Source organism: Prunus dulcis, chromosome 2 (assembly GCF_902201215.1).
Source record: "Prunus dulcis chromosome 2, ALMONDv2, whole genome shotgun sequence".
Classification (NCBI taxonomy): domain Eukaryota; kingdom Viridiplantae; phylum Streptophyta; class Magnoliopsida; order Rosales; family Rosaceae; genus Prunus; species Prunus dulcis.
Window position 1 is genome coordinate 10181517 of NC_047651.1, and position 10350 is coordinate 10191866.

A 10350-nucleotide genomic window follows, 5' to 3' on the forward strand; every position below is an offset into this window, starting at 1 on the left:
TTAATAAACGGGTTAGATAGGTATTGCCACCCCTACCTCTAACGGACATATTGGTATGGTGGAAATGGAAGCATAACAGCTCCTTTAGCAATATTGCAGCTCAATAATCTCTCATTTCTTTCCAAAATCTAAAATCTCTAGAAAACTAGAACACTAAAACTATGAACTCTAATATGGTATCAAAGCCAGGTTGGATTGCTTAAACTGGGAGTGAATCTGTGAACAGAGAATTGGACTCGATTCGAGCTATTTTTTTTTTCTTAAGCTTATTTGAAGATCGAAGCTGTGATTTCTTGAATCCAATGTCTAATATGGCAGGATCGGGAACAGCTGAGCTTCGTACACCAGTTTTCAATGGAGAAAACTATGAGTTTTGGAGCATTAGGATGAAAACCATTCTGAAATCTCATGGATTGTGGGATCTGCTCAAGAATGGCTTAGATAATTCAGATCTGAAGAAGGAGAAAGAGGAGGCTACAGTTACTGAGAAGTCCACGATGGCTCAGATTTTGATGAAGGATGCTTGCGCACTTGGATTGATTCAAAGTGCTGTCTCAGATCAGCTATTTCCTAGAATTGTGAACAAGGAGACCTCAAAGGGTGCCTGGGATATTCTGAAGCTGGACTTCAGAGGCGATAAACAAGTAAGAAACGTCAACTTGCAAGGGTTGCATAGAGAATTTGAATATACTCGTATGAAGGATAGTGAATCTCTATCTGTATATCTTGTTAGACTGTTTGATATGATGAATCAAATGAAGAGTTATGGTGAGGAATTACCTAGAGAGAGAGTTATGCAGAAATTGTTGTTTAGTCTGCCGAAATCATATGACTCTATTTGCTCTGTGATTGAACACTCTAAGGATCTTGAAACTCTAGAAGTTCAAGAGGTGGTTGCCTCTTTGAAGAGCTTTGAGCTCAGATTTGATCGCCGTACTGAGAATTCTATAGAAAGGGCCTTTACTAGTCTGAATATTGAGGAAAAGAATTCTAAGAGTGGAAGTTTTCCTGGAGATCAAAAATCTCAGAAAAACTGGAATTCTAATAATGAAAACAAAACTGCTTGTAAACACTATAATAAGCTGCATTATTGCAAGTGTTGGTTTGAAGGGAAACCTAAATGCCATGGGTGTGGGAAATTTGGGCATATGATCAGAGATTGCAATGGAAATAAAAATGTACATAAGGTGAATTATGCAAATCAAGTTGAGGAAATTGGTACTTTGTTCTATGTGTGCAATGCTGCAACAGATGTGAAAGTGAATCATCCATGGTACATTGACAGTGGTTGTAGTAACCACATGACAGCTGATGAGGGACTTTTAGTCAATATTCAAAGAAACTTGACCTCTAAAGTGAATATGGGAACTGGATAAGTAGTTCCAGTTGCAGGAAAAAGGACTCTTGTGATAAAAACCAAGTTGGGTAAGAAGCACATTCAAGAAGTAATGCTTGTACCTGGTCTTGAAGAAAATCTGCTTAGTGTTAGGCAAATGATGGAGCATGGGTACTATCTTGTGTTTGGAGGGAATATGGTAAATATTTATGATGATCAATCACTGAGAAATCCAATTGTGAGGGTTCAAATGACCAATAACAGATGTTTTCCACTTACAATGATGCCTGCAAGTGATTTGGCCTTAAAGGCAAGTGTTACACACTGCTTGCAGACATGGCATAAGAGATTGGGGCACTTAAACGAAAGAAGCATAAAATTGCTTGAGAATCAAGGCATGGTTCATGGCTTACCTCATTTGGAGCAGATTTCAGTAGTATGTGAAGGCTGCATGCTAGGAAAGCACCACAGAGATTCTTTCCCTTTGGAGTCCACTTGGAGAGCTACAAGTCCTTTGGAATTGGTTCACGCAGATATCTGTGGACCAATGAAGACTGAATCCATTTCTGGAAATAGGTATTTCTTGCTATTTACAGATGATTGCACTAGAATGTCATGGGTGTATTTCATCAGAAACAAGTCAAGTGCATTTGAATGTTTTAGAAAGTTCAAGGCTATGACTGAGCTACAAAGTGGATATAAGATAAAAGGCTTGAAGAGTGACAGGGGTGGAGAGTTTTTATCCAGTGAATTTAACAAGTTTTGTGATGAATTTGGAATTCAAAGGCAGCTAACTATAGCATACTCTCCTCAACAAAATGGAATAGCTGAGAGAAAGAACATGACAGTAGGGGAAATGGCAAAATCTATGCTGCATGAGAAGGGTATTTCTTATGAATTTTTGGCAGAAGCTGTAAATACTGCAGTCTATCTACTGAATAGATGTCCCACCAAGTCTCTCAAGAAGGTAACACCATTTGTAGCTTATACTGGCAGAAAACCAGGAATTGCACACTTAAATATTTTTGGATCTCCTTGTCATGTGCTCATCCCTTCAGCATTAAGGCAAAACTTGAAGTAAATAGTCACAAGTGTATCTTTGTGGGTTATGGACTTTGTGAAAAGTGGCATAGGCTATTTGATCCAAGCATTAGAAAGGTTATTCTGTCCAGAGATGTGCAGTTTGATGAGAATGGCTCATGGAAGTGGGAGAATGCAAGTGCAGGAGAAATGACAGTCCCTGTGCCTACTGAAAATCAAAACTGTAATCCAAGTCAAAGCTTGGATACACAAATGCAAATGGATGAAGGAATCACACTACAAAATGAACCAAGTCAAAGCTTGGATACACCAACTCAAATGGATGAAGGTTTACTTCTGCAAGATGAAGGAATAAGTGAAAGTTCTCAAGCTATTGATCACACACCAAAGAAATGGAGAAGTGTTAACGAAATCATGGCTCAGTGCAATATGTGCATTGTGGAACCTGACAGTTTTGAAGAAGCTGATCTTGATGAGTCATGGAGAAATGCAATGAAGGCTGAGCTGGAAATGATTGAGAAAAATAATACATGGAAACTAGTGGACAGACCATTTGGCAAGCCAATTATTGGTGTCAAGTGGGTCTACAAAACTAAACTAAATCTGGATGGATCTGTGCAGAAAAACAAGGCCAGACTTGTGGCAAAAGGCTACTCTCAGAAGCCTGGAATAGACTATAATGAGACGTTTGCTCCAGTAGCAAGATTGGATACTATTAGAACATTGATAGCACTTGCTGCACAGAAGGAATGGAATCTATATCAACTGGATGTAAAATCTGCCTTTCTGAATGGAGTGTTAAAGGAAGAGGTTTATGTGGAGTAGCCACAGGGTTTTGTGAAGGAAAATGAAGAAATCAGAGTGTATAAGTTGAACAAGGCCTTGTATGGACTAAAGCAAGCCCCAAGAGCCTGGTATGATGAGATAGACTCTTACTTCAACAAGGCAGGATTCAAGAAAAGTCCTAGTGAAGCAACACTCTATGTCAAAACTAGTGAAGATTCAGGTATTCTTATTGTTTCACTCTATGTGGATGATATTGTCTATACTGGAAGTTGCCCAAAGTTACTTGAAGAGTTCAAAAATGATATGATGCAACATTATGAAATGACTGATCTTGGACTACTCTACCATTTTCTTGGCATGGGAGTAGTACAAACAGATAAACATATCTTTCTTCATCAGAAGAAATATGCATTGAAGGTGATTGAAAAGTTTGGATTGAAGGACTGCAAGTCTGTGGTAACTCCACTAGTTGCAAATGAAAGGCTGTGCAAGGAAGATGGCAGTGAGGCAGCAAATGAGAGTGAATATAGACAGATTGTAGGTAGCCTGCTCTATCTGACAGCTACAAGACCAGACATAATGTTTGCCTCTAGCTTGCTTGCTAGATTCATGCATAATCCTACTAGAAAACACATGGGAACAGCCAAGAGGGTATTGAGATACATTCAGGGCACACTTGACTTTGGAATTGAATTTATAAAAGGGAAGACAGCTACCTTGATAGGGTATTGTGACAGTGACTGGGCAGGAAGTGAAGATGATAGAAGAAGTACTTCAGGATATGCATTCACACTAGGATCTGGTATGTTCTCATGGGCATCAATTAAACAAAACACAGTAGCTTTGTCCACTGCAGAGGCAGAATATGTTAGTGCTGCTGAAGCAACATCACAAGCTAAATGGCTAAGGTTCGTACTTGAAGATTTTGGAGAGGAGCAGGTGGAAGGTACACCAATTTTGTGTGATAACACCTCTGCCATAGCAATGGCAAAGAATCTATTTTTCCACCATAAAACCAGACATATTAGCTGAAAGTTTCATTTCATTCGAGAAGCTATTCAAGCAAAGGAGATTGAACTAATCTACTACAAAATAGAAGATCAGATTGCAGACATACTAACCAAGGCTTTGTCCAAGGATCGTTTTGTGTATCTCAGAGATCTACTTGGTATGAAATCAGCCAAAGAGTTAGAAGGGAGTGTTGATGTGTAACCTTTGAGCTGCAATCCTTGGCGCCAAAGTAGTCTTTGATTGAATTTTATTTCTTTTATGTTTAAATTTTGTTTGTAATATGAGCCATTGGATCATAGTCCAAGTGGTCTCTTATCTAGCCTAGGATATAATTTGTCAGATTGTGACAAGTGTAATCATCTCATAGGATGATAGGATCAATGGTTAGGATTAAATCCCTATGTGAATCAGTTAGAGAAGAATCTCTCTTCTCTCTCCTCTGACCGATATATTGGTATAGTGGAAATGAAAGAATACAGAACTTTAAGAAAGATTGTAGCTCAATAATCTCTCCTTTTTTTCCAATTTCTCAAATCTCCAGAAAACTAGAACACTAAAACCATGAACTTTAATAGAGATGACCTACGAATCCATATGGGTGAAGAAGGAGATGGTAAAATTCCAAACAAACTTGCAATTGTAGGACTCTAGTGCATCCAATGGTATCCAGTCAATCGTCCTTCAATGAAAGCTGTGGTTCAGATGCTGGAAAAAGGAGAAAACCTAACCTTGCCTCCCAATCCTTTTGCCTCTACAGGTGTCACACAAACAAACGCGAGTAGGCCTGCAAGAAATCTTAACATTCAGTTAGAAGTGATTCCTGAGTTGGCACGTGTTGTATGTAAAATTCATAATTCTATTGGTTTTGTTTTCTACTCATGGGAAGTGTAACTATTCTTCCTCAACAACACATGCCTGCAATGTCCTGGGATAATTATGAATTTGAGTAATAGGAGTGCTCCTATGAACCTATGAGCCTATGAACCTAACATAAGCTTAGTGATAGGGATGCTCTTATGGTCCCGAGCATGTATGTAGTGCTCAGTGTGTTTCTGGTTGAAGTATGTGCTTAGGCACTAGCCCAATACTCGGCATCCCATATGCCTCCAGCATATGCTCTCATTGAATATCGATGTGGATCAAATAAAGAATGAATAGTTGTCCTAAAATCATGACAGAGAACGAACTGAGGCACAACATGATTTAAACTAACATACTGCCCAATCGAGGTATGAAGCTTTCTTCATCATAATCATGATTCTTGAAATTTTCAAGGTTCCGAGCTTCCCATTTTAAATAAGACAGTTTTGTGAACTTTGTCTTACAGTATTTGATATTTAGTTGTTAGGACTTATATGAAAATAATTCATAGAAGCGGGGTGATAAAAAACAGTTGGGTCCCAAGGGGTTAATTATCCCACCTTCTCTGTGCACCCCATCTCAGATCTTCTTTATGGAATTCATGTATGCTCCTGATATAATCATTCTTAGTTTATTAAGGAAGCACTTCTCACAATCACTAGTAGAAGATGTAAAAGGGGACACAAGCACTTCTCACAATCATTCTTAGTTTGCTAGACAGCTGGATTGGTTACACAGTTAAGCCTTACTTAACAGGTATAAAGTGTAAAAGTGTTGTAGCCAAAAATAGATGAAGCAATACAATAATTAGATTTACCATTTCTCTCTGTTTCTATTTCCTTCTTCTTCCTTAGCTATCTTCTTCATACCTCTCTGAATATTTAGTTGACATGGTATCAGAGCTAGGCATGTTAGTTTACAAGGCTCTTCTCAGTTTGCTTAGTTTACAAGGCTCTTCTCAGTATGCTCATCGCCACTCTGTCGGATGAAGCTTTGGAATATGTCATTGGGACTAAGACAGCTCGAGAGGCTTGGCTCAATTTGGTGGATCGCTATGCCTCAGTTTCCTGAGCCCGCATCAATCACTTGAAGACTGAGCTTCAAACTAGTCAAAAGGGGGGGGACTCTATTGAAAGATTTCTTCTTCGGTTAAAGCATGTTCGAGATCAGCTTGCTCAAGTCGGTGTGAAGGTCTTAGATGATGATTTCATGATTGCTACACTCAATGGGTTGCCTCATGAATACGATATGATCAAGACTGTCTTGATTGCAAGAGATTCCTCCATTTTTTTGAAGGATTTCAAGGCTCAGTTGCTCGTGGCTGAACAAACTGCAGAAGCAAGAATTTTGACCCACTCTGCTATGCTTACTTCTAACCATCCTGTGGCTTCTTTGTCCAATGGGTATGCTCCTATGTCTCCTTCTTTGTTTAATAATACAAGTTTACCACCGACTCCTTCTAGTTCAACAGTTGCTTTTTATGCATCTAATGCTCATAATCGGTATACTAGTCCACGTGGTGTGTCTGGTTCGAGTAACTCTCTGATGTCCATTGGGTCTACTGGTTTTGGTAGAGGAAAGTTCTCTAATGGGGGATTTGGTAAACCGGTATCTGCATCTTCTCAGATGTCTGGCTCCCAGGTTTCTAGCTCCAAGTTTGGTTCTAACTCGTTTCATAGGAGCAATATTGTCCCTGAGTGTCAGATTTGTTGCAAGCGGGGTCATACCGCTGCCAACTGTTATTTTAGGCATGATGCCTCTCTCGCTCAAGGCTCTGCACAAGTGATTGAATGCCAGATATGTGGAAAAAAGGGTCATGCAGCTCTTGATTGCTTCCATCGTTCCAATTACTCCTATCAGGGACTACCTCCATCTCCTAAGCTCTCCGCTATGACTGCACAGAGCTCTTATATCCCTAATCAAGTCTGGATTGTAGACAGTGGTGCATCTCATCATATGGTTGCAGATGTCTTCTCCTTGCATCATGTTACTCCCTGTGAATCTTGGCACTACATCTCTTTCTTGCAACTCTTCTTCTTTAAATATGCCCTCTATTTTTCATGTGCCTAAACTGTCTGCAAACCTATTATCGGTTAATCAGTTGTGCAAGGACAATCAGCCTCTTATATGCTTTGATGCTTCCAGTTTTTATATACAGGACAAGCGTGCCAAGACCATCCTACTGCAAGGACTGAGCCATAATGGTATCTATCCCATCCCATGTACATTGCCTTCACAGTCCAAGTCAATGGCTTTTCGTGGTCAAAAAGCAAGTTCCTCTTTGTGGCATCGAAGACTTGGTCATCCCACCAATGCCGTCTTCAAATTGACACTCAAGAATTCATAGTTAGAGTCTTTAAATGATGATTCAAGTATGATTTGCTCTTCTTGTCTTCATGGGAAAATGCAAAGTGTGAGATCCCACATCGACCAAACGGAGAGGGGGTGACGTGCTATATATGGCACACCTCGCATCCAACTTGTGGGAGGCCTTTTGGGAGCTCACTGGCTTCGGGTTCGTAGGAACTCCGAAGTTAAGCGAGTTGGAGGCTGGAGCAATCCCAGGATGGGTGACCACCCTGGGAAGTTGCTTCGTGAGCTCCCAGAAACAAAACCGTGCGGGCTGGTGAGAATGTAGCCAGGCCCAAAGCGGACAATATCCTGCTACGGCGGAGCCGGTCCGGGGTGTGACAGTTTGGTATCAGAGCCACTCTGCCGTGGGGTGCGAGTGTGCCGACGAGGACGTCGGATCCCTTAAGGGGGGTGGATTGTAAGATCTCACATCGACCAAACGGAGAGGGGGTGATGTGCCTTATATGGCACACCTCGCATCCTCATAGCGTGAGGCCTTTTGGGAGCTCACTGGCTTCGAAGTTGTAAGAACTCCGAAGTTAAGCGAGTGGGAGGCTGGAGCAATCCCAGGATGGGTGACCACCCTGGGAAGTTGCTTCGTGAGCTCCCAAGAACAAAACCGTGCGGGCTGGTGAGAATGTAGCCAGGCCCAAAGCGGACAATATCGTGTTACGGCGGAGCCGGTCCGGGGTGTGACAGAATGGTATCAGAGCCACTCTGCCGTGTGGTGCGAGTGTGCCGACGAGGACGTCGGATCCCTTAAGGGGGGTGGATTGTGAGATCCCACATCGACCAAACGGAGAGGGGGTGATGTGCTATATATGGCACACCTCGCATCCATCTAACACGAGGCCTTTTGGGAGCTCACTGGCTTCGGAGTACTGGGAACTCCGAAGTTAAGCGAGTGGGAGGCTGGAGCAATCCCAGGATGAGTGACCACCCTGGGAAGTTGCTCCGTGAGCTCCCAAGAACAAAACCGTGCGGGCTGGTGAGAATGTAGCCAGGCCCAAAGCGGACAATATCGTGTTACGGCGGAGCCGGTCCGGGGTGTGACACAAAGGCTGCCCTTTACAGATACTTATATTAAAACTAGGATTCCTTTTTCTAGAATCCATAGTGATGTATGGGGTCCTTCGCATTTCAAGTCTCTAGATGGCTATAGGTACTTTGTATCTTTTCTGGATGAATGTACCGGTTACTTGTGGCTTTTTCCACTATTCAATAAATCAGAGGTTTTCTCTAAGTTTCTTCATTTCACTGCTTATGTTCAGAATCAGTTTAAGGCAACTATTCAGTGTTTACAAAGTGATGGGGATGGCGAATATAGTAGCCACTTATTTTCTAAGTTTCTTTCATCCAAAGGCATTCTTCATCAAGTGCCCTGCCCATACACACCCCAACAAAATAGGATGGCGGAGAGAAAGAATAGGCACATTATCGAAACTGCTATTACTCTGTTGACTGAAGCATCATTACCAGGGAAGTTTTGGTTTCATACTACTGCTCATGCTGCTTATTTAATAAATCGAATGCCTAGTTCTACCTTGCATAATCAAGCTCCGTTTTTTCAATTGTTTGGAACGGACCCTAAGATTCACTCCTTGAGAGTTTTTGGTACAGCTGTATATCCTTATCTTTGCCATTACAATGTGCACAAGCTACAACCTCGCACTACTCAGTGTGTGTTTCTGGGATATGCTACTGGATATAAAGGGGTTATTAGCTACAATTGTGCAATTGGAAAATGTGTGATCTCTAGGGATGTCATTCATGATGAGTTTGTGTATCCGTTTGTGCCTTCCATTACTCCACAGCAGTCTTCTACTTCATCTTCTGTTGTGAACACCTCTCTTAGTATAATTTCCCTATCATCGCAATCTCATCCAAATTCAGAGTGTGCAGGTTATGATCTATCTGGAGATGGGGTCTTCTTAAGCTCTAGCTCTGTACCTGCTCAATCTATTCCTAGAAATGGTTCCATATTAATTGCATCTCCCTCATTACAGTATGAGAATGATCAGCATGTATTTAATGATCAGCAATTACAGGCGATACTACCTTATGAAGCATCTTCCCCTATTCCCCCTCCTCCTAATCTAGAGCCAGTAAACACTCATGCTATGCAAACTAGATCCAAGTCTGGTATTGTTAGACCATAACAGTTTCAAGAATATCAAGGCTATTTCACCTGTTTAACTGCAAGTGTTGAGCTAGATGAACCATGTAGTTATAAAGTGGCCTTGTACTCAGCTGAATGGAGGAGAGCTATGCAGGAGCAAATTGATGCCCTTCAATCACAAGGTACTTGGAGTTTGGAGCCCAAACCTGGCAACAAAATATTGTTAGTAGTAAATGGCTGTATAAAATAAAGAAGAATTCATATGGATCTATTGCAAGGTACAAAGCAAGGCTGGTTGCTCAGGAATTTAGTCAACAACCAGGTTCAGATTGTGGAGAAACATTTAGCCCTATCGTAAGGCATACCACAGTTCGATTGATTTTAAGCCTTGCTGCTATGAATCACTGGTCATTAAGGCAACTAGATGTGAAAAATGCCTTCCTTCATGGACATTTAGAGGAGGAGGTGTTTATGCGTCAACCACAAGGGTATGAAGATCCTGCTTATCCAGAGTATGTGTGTAAGCTCAAGAAATCCTTGTATGGTCTGAAGTAAGCTCCAAGGGCTTGGAATGCTAAATTCACAGGATACTTGCCTGCTCTGGGGTTCAAATTATCTCATTATGATCCTAGTCTGTTTGTGAAACACGAAGGTTCAGATGTGATCGTGCTGCTGCTGTATGTCGATGACATTATATTGACTGGCTCTAATGCAAATTTGGTTCAAAGTGTGGTTGACGACTTGAGTTTAGTATTTGACATGAAAGACATGGGTCGCCTTGCTTATTTCTTAGGATTGCAGATTGCATATCCTGTCTCAGGAGGTCTGTTCGTGAGTCAAACAA